Genomic DNA, 12853 nt, shown 5'->3' with positions numbered 1-12853 from the left:
TACAGACACAGCAATGATCCCTTGGAGCTCCAAAGAATGCTGCTTAAATTTCCTGACTTCAGTCATGCCCAGCTGGGGCAAGATTTCCAAGTGTCTAGGAAGCCTATTGTATGGCTAGGCTGTCTTTTAACACCTCAATGGCACTTAAAAGTGTGGGAGAGGGGGGATGTGGAAAAGTGAAACTAAGTTAGTCAACTGAAGCTTTCCAAGAAAATGTATGCAGCAAAACATACAAAAACTAAAGTGAACTAAGAGCAGCACTGTAACAAAACAAGTTTGGGGCGCAGACCAGCAGGAAAGGAGAGCAGTAAGAACACACTACATGTTATCTGCACACATCTGCAGTGTTGACAAGCATGGTTAGTTTGGTTCATCAAAGAGATAGCTATGTGCAAGTGCAAGGTTGTTATTCAGTCTTTTTAGTTTACAATTAAACATGCCAATTTGAGCTCCTAACAACCCTTCTGAATGTAGACCACAGTACCCTTGGGAAGAAGTGTGTAGGATGTTCTTATGCCATTCTCCACCCCCACCCCTGCCTGTTTGTGTTTTTTTTTGTCAGGGACACACTGAAAGCCTGTTTTCACAAACAGGAGTCTCTGCTGAGTTTTGATGGCTTTTGATCAGGCACTAGCCCTTCAGCACTGCCGGCCACTATGGCAAAATTGACCACAGCAGCATTAAATTATTCTGACTCATACTGCTGTCTGTGCAACTCAGATCCGTAACATCTGAAGACATTTCTAAGATGCTTTCATGGCATGGCAAAGAAAGACACCTGAGCCCAACTTCTTTATAGCTACTCATAAGATATGGAAATCCATTAAAATCTGACCCACATGCTCATTTTGTATTTGCATATCTGATTAGAAGGCTGTGCTACAGAATCATCTTTTTAATTGTTAACGTCACGTGTCCTGGCTTAACAGCTGAACTACTACAGAGGATATTGTAACTTTGAGTTCTTCAGTGGCTGTTAATAGCACCCATCAGGTATGAAAGACTAAAATAAAACTGTTTGTTGACAGGAAGAGTAAATCTCATAAGACCTTTAATCTACATACATTATGTTGAGTCAGAAGTGATTCAAGAGGCAAAAAGCAGCTATTGATCTTAGCAAATTAAGAAAATCATAATATGTATTGGAACTTGTTTAAATATTCCAAATTCCTCTTAATAGCATGAGCTGCTGGCTCTGCAAAATTCTGGAAATGCACCCTGCTGTTTGTACTAATTGGTGGGAAATGCAGGCCTGTGTCAAAGACAACTAATTGTCTGATGAAAACAGCTTCTTTCTGACATCAGTACATACCACACCCCTGTATCACATGAGGAGGGTTTCAAAAAGGTGTTATATATTGTCATGGTAATTATAATTGAGTTATATGTAGCTAAGGTACAGAACCCATACTAGGTGACGGCATGAAAGAGGGCCTTATAAATGAGACTGTAGGGCATTTAACTAAACAAGTGCGTGCAGAATAAAGAGCTTACACAAAAGTGTATGTTATGCAGATGTTAGAAACCTATGTCTCTGAGAAGACACTATTTTGACCATAATGCATTCTGTCATGTGAGATAAAATGCAGAGAACATTTACATTTCTCCCACTCACTGACCTTCTACCACACGGCTTGCATTTTTCTCACATCAATAGACATCTTTTTAAACATTATATTCATGTCTGTCTCTCTTGACAGCAAATAAAATTCAATAAATAAAATACTTTATGATAAATATGTTAGATTTAAGAAGCAGTTGTGATAAAATGCGCAGGTTTTCAAAAATGATTTTCTAAAAACAAATAAATTTAGCAAGACGTGTACACAAGCTCAAAATATATTAATATATAGTACATGATGCACAATAACATAATGACCCAAAAGAGCATTTGCACAGTTTTTCACACAGCTTAACTTACTGCTAAGTAAGACAAATAACCAACAGTACTTGGACCCAGTGCCTCTGTAGATCAGATCAACATACGACTGCTGCAACAGTGTGACATGCTAAGGCATTTCAAACCAGCCACGCTGCAGATAGCTACTGTATAGCAGGGGACGCATTCACTACAAAACCATCAACAAGTCTACTGTCACTTAGGATACAGTTATAGATCACTAAATATTTCTGTCAATAATAAAATGCACAGCATACTGCTCTGCATTCACCCAACCAGACTGGTGTACTTTGGAAACCAATAATTTGTAACAAAATATAATTAGTACACACAATGTAAATGTCCTGCTGTGCTCCTGGTAATCATCTTCTTTTAGATGATTTGAAATCACACTGCTAATGTGCGTCTTCTTAGAATTAAGCAAACAGTATTCTTACCGCAAATCACCAGTTCCTCAGTTTCTTTATAAATTTTTGCTTCTAACTTTTTGCAAGATGTCTCTTTCTTAAATATTATCTTAGCTTTCATTTATTTTTGCTTTTAAAACTGTAAAGCATATAAAAGGTAAAGAACCACTTTGTCATTTGATTGTTTTATTTTATTTTCTGCTTATTAGTTTCCTACTTTTTCCTTAGTAACTACTTTTAAATAGGGTTTTTGTGGTTTTTTATTATTTCTCTTATGGAACTGCCAAGAAAGTCCAACAGATAATGTGTCTTTTGGCACTTTTAGAAATCCAAAATAAGAAACAGCCCACCACTGATGAAAAGAGCTTATAATACAGACAAAACAAGAGAGTATTATTATTGTTTGCTTTTTAATTATGAAAACTAAGACACAAAAATGAGTAAGCTTTTTACATAATGTCAAATAGAATAATACAGTGAACCCAGACCCCTCAATTCTCAGTCTAATGGCTAAACCTCATATCCGCCTTCCTAAAATGGTGAGGATATGTATCCTAGTCCCTAGAACTTGAGACTCAAATATACACTTTCATCTCTACATGTTTTAATCAGGAGGAATAGGCTACATACCAAAACAATTGATGGAGGGTAGCTACATCAGGTTTACATTTAGGGTTTTTAATTAAAAGAAAAAAGAAAAAAAACCCTGAAAGCTAAAACAAAAACAAAACCAACTATTTGATCATATAAATATGCAACCCCACTAAAATGGTAGGGTTTCATAAGCACTCATCAATCCAGCTCTTCACTTCCTTCCAGCCATGCAAGACAATTCTCTTAAACTACTGAAATGATCACGTTTCATTTCAGATCAGACCAGATTTGCATGGTAAATTGCACAGTGAGATGGAGGAACAGGCTGAGGACAGGCCATAATTGAAGGAAACTATTAGGAGCTAATACCACTTCCTTACTCTCCTTTTAATATACTGTCAGGCTGTATCTTCAGGTATGTTCACATCTGTGACCTGGGGAGAAGTCACAATGGCAAGATCCTATAAGAACCCTATAAGAACCCATTTCCTTCTATTCATTCTATCTGCTAGAGAGTGAGAGAGGCTTTCCGAAGCTTCAGAGCTTCGGATCCCCTGTCCTAAATAGGGCTGCGCTACCGCATCTCTCAACTTCCCTACAAAATGCAGGGCAGAGTTCTTACCAGCAAGAGGAGACAATCACACCCAAGCTGCTTCATGCTCATCACAGTGTTTGATCTATGTACATCTGAATTCTATATTACTCAAGAGCCAGTCATCCATGGTAGGCTTCAGCATTACACAGGAGTTAGTTCTACCTATTCCAGATGTACTGCTTTGTCTATTGCCAGTCACAGGCTTACCATTGTTCACTCGAGGACTAAATAACGCCAGTAATCTTATCACTTGACAAATTTGTGTCTGGAAAATGTTTACAGTAGCCCTAATTCCATGTTTCCTGCTATGACTGATTTAAAATGCTTCTAAAACAGAAAAAGCATCATAGGCACAAAGGACAAAGCATATTTAACATCATAGCATTACTCAGCATTACTGTACTGAATCTGGTTAGACTTCTTGCAGAACAGTTTAGGTTTATCTGGCCATGACTTGGGTCTGGGAGCTACCTTAAATGATTGCTCAAAATTCTCTTCAGTTTAATTTTGTTCCTGCAGCAATGTCAAGACTTTAACACAACATATTAAATAAGTGTCAAGCCCTTCCAATCAGAAAATTGACTTTAGAACAAGAAATATTCAGCAAGAAATTAGCCTGTTGGAAGCTTTTATATTTGTCTTCTGGAATCTAAGCCTTTGATTCTAACTTTCACACTTCATAGGCATATGAGATGGATGTACTACACTTCAAAAATACAAAATCCCCAAATTTCAGACACTTGTTATTACATGTCATTTGGTTTTATTACTTCATACAAAGCATATCAAATATCATTAGATACATTGTGAATCAAGAGTTTGAGAGCAGTGGTCTTACAGAAATTGTGTCTAATACGATATTCTGAAACTAAGACATATCTGCCTGACATTCTAAAAATATGACAAAATATCTAAAATTTATATTGAAGCTATTTATACAGGCTTGGCATCTGTAGTATGGAAGTGATGTAACTTCTGGGTAGAACAGGGAGGGATATCAAGCGACCACCAGGACTGGGAGACGGAAGATACATTTTGATCCTTGCAGGAAATGAAACTGAAAACAACACCACCACTGTCAGCAATCATTATACTTTAAATTTTGGTCAGCTGTTTTAGAATATTTCTTCTTTAAAACCCCAAAACTAGTGTTCCTATTAACATCACACTGAGAAACAATATTTTAGTTTTTTAATTAAGCTATTGTATTCTTGTGTTTGGAAGAGAAAGGTTAAGCTAGTTTCGAAATTTATTTCTCCCCAGTGAAAAATGGCTTAATAATTATAATCCTGTATTTGATGGTGAAGCTTGAATGCAGTTGCCCAAATTTATAAATTATAAATTAAGTTTCAGTTCAATATATTTCTACATTTTTTTAATGCTATAAAAAGTTCATATGCTTCAAAACTTGAAATAGATATTGCTTTAACATTTAGAAAAAGCTCTGCATATAGCTAGCAATCATTCCTTAATCTTGGAGACAAACCTGCAATAGTGTTAACACTCATTAAACTAATCACTACAAATTATCTGATTAGGCTGAATCTTTTTGAGTCAGGTCTCATTCTTCATGAGACAGGTTTTGATGACGACTTAGTTTTTGCTTTGTACTATCACATGCATGTAATGGAATAGTCTCTTCTACAAAAATATTTCTGTTTAGAAACCTGTTTCTGTGCCCTTGCTTTTTCAGAATCTTCCACAGAGAGGCAGAAGGAGTAGAGTGGGGCGAGAAACAATAGGAATGGCAAAGGAGATGTCTACATAGTCCACAGGTCTCTTTCTTATGTGATTGCCACTCATTCCAGCCTGCCAAATACCCACTTTCAGACAAATTCTCAACAAACTATAGCAGAAGTCATTCCCAAAAAACCTGGGGTTTAGCTCATATCTGATGAGTTTAGGAAGCAGGACAGTAATAAAGTCACCTAACAAATATTTTGCCTACAGCTATACACAGACTGAACAAGCTTTAAAAAAGCACCCAGAGTATTTGCCCCCTTTGAATCAGGTCAAATTCCCAGTTTTCCAATGGAACTGTATATAGAGCCATGTCTTGTTCTACTAGTCATTTTAACATTGTTTAGGAATAACTATTACTCCTTTCATGATTACTGTCATTTTGTTTACTTCAGTGTCTAGGAAAACTAGTTGCCTACCATGACTCCGTTCTGCTATGTCATGTCTCAAAAGAGAGACTTTTTTTCTATTTTAAGTTCATAAAAAAACTAGAACACCTATATTTAGCTATTAGGCATATAATTTTGTTTTGTTTACATGGCACAGAATTGTACTTTTCAACATTTAATGTTCCTCGTGGCAAAACATGAAAAACTGTCTGTGTTTAAATGTCTAGTCTAGGATTTGGATGACCCCAGCTTCGATTCTTTACAGTACCAAGGACACTTCAGATTAGATCTACAAATGTATCCCCACATAGGATAACTTACAAAATTATGGTCTTTGTAGCAGGATCTAAGCCAATCCTACAGTACATCTCCATGAGAAGGTCATCAGGACTTCTGTGAACATGTGGTCTCTATCGCTCTCTTCCCCTGGCTCTATGGATCCTCTATTTCTTTCTAAACAATGGCTCTATTTCACCAGAAAAGGTTACAGAATATTCCGGAGCCTTATTTCTAGGCCTAATAATAGTATTATCCTAAATGCTAAACTGAATTTGAGAGGTCTACTGCCTCAAAAGAGGTCTACTGCCTCAAAAGACGTCTACTACCTCTTGGTCAAGTACTGTGTCCTCTGAGCTACTGTATAAACAGAAGGTTTGTGACATCTGATTTTTAGTGTAAAGAGTGAGCATACCTTACACCATAAATAATATATCTAATTTGTTAGTCTTGCATAATGTTTTACAACAATATTCATGAAGCAAATCCCATAACACTCTGGCAGGTTCTAAGAAGCAAGAGCTTTAGCTTCTCCCCTTTTCTCCACCTGGCACCCATTTAGTGGTGGTGTTAAAGTCCTCTTAAAAGGCGTCCTGAGGCAGCAAAAGGATACCTGTTCATGCTGGAAGCAAATATGGTACCTGGGGGCACTCTAAGCCCTGACTGCCCTTGCCCAGCCTTCTCTGGGGCTCCCCCCACCCTTCCCTCTATCCAGGACCCCATGTCAGCCCATGGAGCAGAAGGGAGGAAGTGAGAGCATGCTGCTCAGGGAACCCCAGACTGAAAGAAAGTCTTTCCTTGAAGAGGAAGAAAGATCGAAAAGCAGGCACTGCACCACTAGTCATACAGAGAAGACAATATAATCCCTGCTGGAAGACAAAATTTCTTTACAGGTCTGTTTCCTTCAGAATTTTCTTGAAGCTTGTTCTGTAGGTTTATGGTTAAATAGAATCTAGCTTTAAAGGTTGGGGTGTGTTGCTTTGCTGTTGCTGTTGTGTTTTAAAACAATCTTTTATTGGCACTTTGCGATGTTCACTGAAAGGAAAAGGTTCTAGTAGAAATCTCTGATGGAGCCGAAGTCCTGTTACACCTGTCAGACCAAGAGCTATGCTATGGAACAGAGTTCTGCTGAGTCATTTTTCATCACCCCACTCCATGCCCAGCACAAAAAAGTTTCACTTTGCATCTCCATCAACACGCTTCTGTTGAACTCCCTTTTCGATCCCATGCAGTGCTGTGCAAGAAACCCTTGCAGGTGGCCCAGTGCTGTTGTTTGCATTTCACATTCTAAATGCAGAAAACTTGCATTTATGATGAAATAACACTGAGAACCAATTAATACGTTTTAAGAACCACTTGAAAATGTGTTTTAATCTGGAAATCTATCAGTTTTAACTCTAGCAAGACCCTCCATTTATTTCAATGAAAAGTTTAACATGCTTAAGATATGCATCTTTATACAGACTTAATAACCCGTGATTTGTGAGAATGTTTTCAAATTAAAAAAAAAAAAAAAAAGGTCACAGTGCTGGCATAAACATATTCATGTTCATATTCTTAAGGTCATATTAAAATATGTTGAACTTTCCTGCAAACACAGTTACAAACATTAAAAGTCTCTTGACAATTTCTTTGAGACAAAGAGGTTGCCAGGGAACCTTTCCACCTCCCTGGATTGTTATGCAAATAGTTAAAATGTTGAAATGAATTTAAGGAGTTATACTCTAACACGTCAGTCCTGTTATAATTTGGAGACAATGAATAATACATTCCAGACAAAGTGAAGGCAGCTATAGAAGTAAACTAAAATAGGAAAATTACGCCCACCAGGCATTTAAATTTAGGGGCTGAATAAATTATCCATACATTAAAAGGTTCATATATTTCAAAGAAAGCATAAAAAAGTTTAAAAAATAACTGAGAAAATGTAACAAAAAAAAGCAGAATAATTCCAAATGTGATCAAAGCTGGTGTGGAAACCTATTAAATGGATATCCTTGTTGCACAAAAATTATACAATACTACTTTCACAGATCTAGTCTTTTAGCAGACATTCACTTAGAGCCTCTGCTGTTCTATGAAATGAGTTTAATCCGGTAAACTGGAAAAAAAAAACCAAAACATTAAAACTGAGATTTTTATCCATTCAAACTTCTATTGCTTTTTTTTTTTTTTATCTTTTGGCACTATGGATATTTATTGTTTTTAATCAAGTGTACTCTTTTATCTGGTATTTTTCCAAAAAGATTTAGTGTATGATTCAGTTCACTGCATGTGCTGTTCTTACAAATCTATTAATTAAAAAAACTACTCAGAATATTTGATGAAAACCAAAAATACTTCAATGGTTTTCTCATCATGCTGAAAAGCCGACTTTCAGAGCATTCATCCAGGCCCTAGATATAACTTTGTACACATAACACTTTCAAAGATGTGCCACTGCCATAGAGTATCTGAGCTGCTACTGTTATGATTTTATAAGAGACTTATAAATATCTTATAAATATAAATATAAAAAATATCTGTACAAAGCTTCATGGGTTTTCATTAATATGGTTTCAGGATTAGGAATACGGGAGATGCTTTCTATCATGCCAAGACTTAAGAAGAACTCTGCAACCAATTTTTTGCAGACTTACAGTGAACTGCACTAGTGATACATGCTTTTCAATGAGGAAGAGACTCATCACTAATTAATATTGCTGCTTAACAAAGATTGCATTACACTTCCCAGCTTCAAACAGGATATGTTTCTTTGTAGCTCATTCTGAGAGAAAGAGCACCTTCAAGTGAATCCAGACAAGAAAATCAACACTGGTACAACAGGGACAGTAATATACTTGGGTAGTTTTCTTCTGTGGGCAGTAGTGGTTGCAGAGTAATGCCCGAAGTACTGGAAGCTTAGCTGGTCACATAAAGGTGGATTTCTGAGGCATGAAAACATTTTAACGTCTTACACAGCACTGACAGGGTCTGACTTTGTTGTCCGACTTCTGAGAACCTCTTGAGGTACCATATTAGAGAAGTAACAGTGAATTTGTTTGCTTCTTCAGACTACTTGTAGTCATGACATTTAACTATGCGCTCACAGAGGAATGAAGGCTAGGTCCATACAATTGTGTATATTAGAATATATTTTATACTAAGAAAATTTCAGATACCTGATACATGTGTATTATTCTTGAAACAACTGATTTCACAACACCAGGAAGATTTTTTTCATATTTATTGCCATACCATACAGATTTATTGCTCTAGATTTAATCAGTTTACATCCTGGGTATTTCCTGGGAACCTGCTTATGAAGAAAAAATATGCCACCAAACAATAGTTACACTGCAACTACTGTTCTGTGCATTCCTCTGTGTGTGCAGCATGTTTCTATGTGAGGTAGCTTATTGCATTTGGAAAGCTGGTTGCATTTTATCCAGTGTGTTTTAAGGACATCTCCAAAGAGACTTAATGTGTAGCAGTTTGTATGCTGTAAATCTAAATCTCAGTTCCTGCATACTTACTCCACATATAGAGGCCACAGTAGAGCCACAGCTGATGTAAGAAGGTCAAATCTCTGTTGAAAATCATTAGACATTCATCAGTACAATGTGAGCCATTATTTATAACATAATGAATATTAGCTAAAAATCATTTGAATAGCACTTTACTTATTAACATATTTAAAGCTGTCTGTGCTCAGTGCTACCATAATCTTGGGGGTATAGCTCTGATATATATGTCTTGCTTGCATATGAGGAATATATGGGCAGAATAAGAATGTTCCAAATGGCTGTGTTCTTTACGAGTAAGAATAAACACACACAAGATTCATTATCAAGGAAATTTTATAGTATGAAATCCAGACAAGACTGAAATATAATGCATCACTTTATGCTCCTTAATTTAGCTGGTCAAATTGCATGGAAATTTGTAGGTTTGCTATAAAATGATATAGCTAAGGAGTTACAAAGTAGTAGGTCACCAAAGAAACCATCCTTTGTGCTTTTGGATGTGTCGTGAATGTGGATCTTTTGAGATATGTAGTTCAGTTACCAATTTGACATTTGTAACGTGTTGTTGTGACTAATAAAATTAGTGTATTTCATTTTCTGAGAGCCAGTTCGTTACCTGCAAGCTGCAGCAGTGCAATTACACTAGCTCTGGGCGTATGGATTTTTTGCTTGATGATTCATTCTTATCAGTAAAAGTTCTAATACAGACATAATTATATCAGTTTGCCAATCCCTACAGCTTTAAAACGTTTCTACTCCTCAAAGGAGAATATTTTTCAGAACTGGTTGTGGCCCTAGAAGTGTCCTTTCTTTGCTGATTTGCAGAAGTAGGAATGCATTCCCTGAGAGCAAGTTAACAGGGATAAAATTATCATTTTTGCCTCTGGGAAAGACGTATATAAACTTTAGGCCTCCAAACTTAAGCTCGTACTGTAAAACTAAGCTTCACAAATGCAAAGAGAAAAAGGGGATATGGCCTCTGTCTGCAGATGGCTACTGCCTTTGTCCATATACTGACCACCTCAAGTTCAAAGGACCATGGATTTTTAGCTATGTTAGGAGACATTTGGGACAAACCTGTCTGCTTGGGATAGAGTGTCTTTCTGAACTATGACAAGTGAGACAACGTACATTAACAGCTAGCAGAAACTGTCTAGATATTTGCTGGAGAATTAATGAAATATGCAAAACAAGGATGCTCTGTAATTTCCTATTTGAGGTGTCAGGCTGGATATTTGAATTTTTCCGAGACAAGGATTCTATAGTCTCCAAAAGAGAATTTTTATATTTTGGCTAATATGTAAGGTATTTTCAAGGAATACGATCAGTCCTAGGAAGAACCTACAGGTCACTTAGATATGGGGAATCATCTTTGCATTTTATAAATCCAGACAATTTCAGAATTCTGAGTTGTACTGAAGAAATTATTGATGGATAGTTCAGAGAAGTTAACAAAATTGTAGCACAATCAAACCATAACCCTTTACATCTAGTATTTTTCTGCATATTCAGCAAAACTTATTCTCCACTTTCTGATGTATGTGAGCAGCTAAATAGTATAAATCATAACTTTACTGATCTTAATGAATCCTCACCAGGTAGCTTCCACTGTTTTAACTATATCAGTATAGCACAACTCCAACTTAATCCCAGTCGATAACTGAACTGAAGACAGTTTTTAAAAAAAATAAGGTTTAATGAATTTTAGCTTTTACTGATGAAGGATGATAGGAGAATTCTGCAAATCAAGGAGCTAAACACTCAGGATGCAAAAGCTTGCTTTGTAACTTATTTTCCACTGAGGAATCTAGCAATAAAAATACTGCTTTTTTTTCTTCCCTTCAGCCCCCATCTTCTTCCAAAGTTATGTCATTTCTTTCATGTGTCTTTTCTTTGTTCAGAAAAAAGGCTTTTGCTTTTTGCCTACATGCCTGATTTTCAGTGCCATATGTCAAAATTTTAGTCAACTCTGATTTTGCTGCCTATTCAGTACACATAAGAAATACAGCAATTATTTCAAATACAGGGTTTGTGGATTTTTTTTTTTTTAATTTCCATTTTAAACCCTTTTGCCCCAAATCGAAGCCTTACAAATTTGGCACCACATCTTATTTTTTGATGTCTTGCAATTAAATCATTCTGATTTCATATTGTTGCGAAGTCAGCCAGTTGGAGAAAATACATAAGATTTGCCTTTGTGAATCTATTTTTCACAGTTGCAAAGTCCTGGTCAAATAAATTAAATTACTGCAGCAGTATGTAACTAATTTTATGTAAATTAAGCTGTTAATGTTCTGAATCACATTCCTGAAAATGGTCTGTTTTCTACTGCAGCTTTTCTTCATTAATGCCACAATGAAAATCTAAAAATTGATTTCGACAAGATGAAGTATTGCTCCCTGACCTCTAAAAAAATTAAATTTCTAGATAGTCTTAATGGTCAGCTGACACTTCTCAGCAGCCCACCTAAATAAATCAACACCCCTGCCTGCATGCCAACAGAATGGGCTAACATGAATTCAGGGGTTTTTAAACATCAGATGATCTATGTGAGTTTTAGTCATGTTGCTGTGTACATAATTATTGGAAGTCTTTTAACCTCTGTTTGTGGCAGTCCCCTAACGTAAGCAAAATTGGTGCTTTAGTTTATCAAGAAATACAAGATTAACAGAATGAAAATAAGCAGAATTAGAAGCCTTAGGAATACAAAGTCAGAAACAGCCTTATTATTTGACTAGGAAAGTTCAAGTGTCAAATATATTCAGACATAAGGGAAGCAAATCTGAAAAAAGGTAGCTAAGACCTCAATTTCTAACTATTAGTTTCCTCACTTTATCATCACATCAAACTGGGAGAAACTATGATTATTATTTTTTCTAATTGTTCTTGCAGGCAGGTCCAGATTGGTTCTATGTTAATTTGTTTGAGACATAAATCAACATCTGCAGTGTTAAAGTACACTGGGTCATGTTCTTCAAACTTTGGACAAAAAATTATGTTGGCTTAAAGAAACACAACCTTTACTGCTACAACTTTTCTGCATACATCTGTGTTTTACACAAGCAGCATATTGTATAGAAGGTAATTTTTCCAATGTACTCCATCAATTTAAGGCACATCCTTGTATCATCACTGCAAAGGATGACAAGATAAGAATCACTTGCTTTGTATTTCTAAAAATCCATTTTCCAATGAATTTTTCCTACCCCAGTTATTTCACCTAGACAGGACTTGTTCCTCCATTTGCCAAAATCTGAGAAAGTTTAGTCACTGGCCTCAGTGGAAAAAGCTGACGGTTTTGCATAGCCACATGCCCCTGAGAATCCCACAGTATTGTACAGTAAACATTACCAATTCTAGTAATAGTTCTGAGTCTAATTTATGAAAATCTCACTTTCTTTTTTTTTAAGCAAACAATGCGAATATTAAAAACTTCATATCCAAAC

Source organism: Neopsephotus bourkii, unplaced genomic scaffold (genome assembly GCF_033783945.1).
Source record: "Neopsephotus bourkii isolate Nb327-2 ecotype Australia unplaced genomic scaffold, CSIRO-AGI_Nbou_v1 NB_1388, whole genome shotgun sequence".
Classification (NCBI taxonomy): domain Eukaryota; kingdom Metazoa; phylum Chordata; class Aves; order Psittaciformes; family Psittacidae; genus Neopsephotus; species Neopsephotus bourkii.
Note: the sequence above shows the minus strand (reverse complement) of the source record.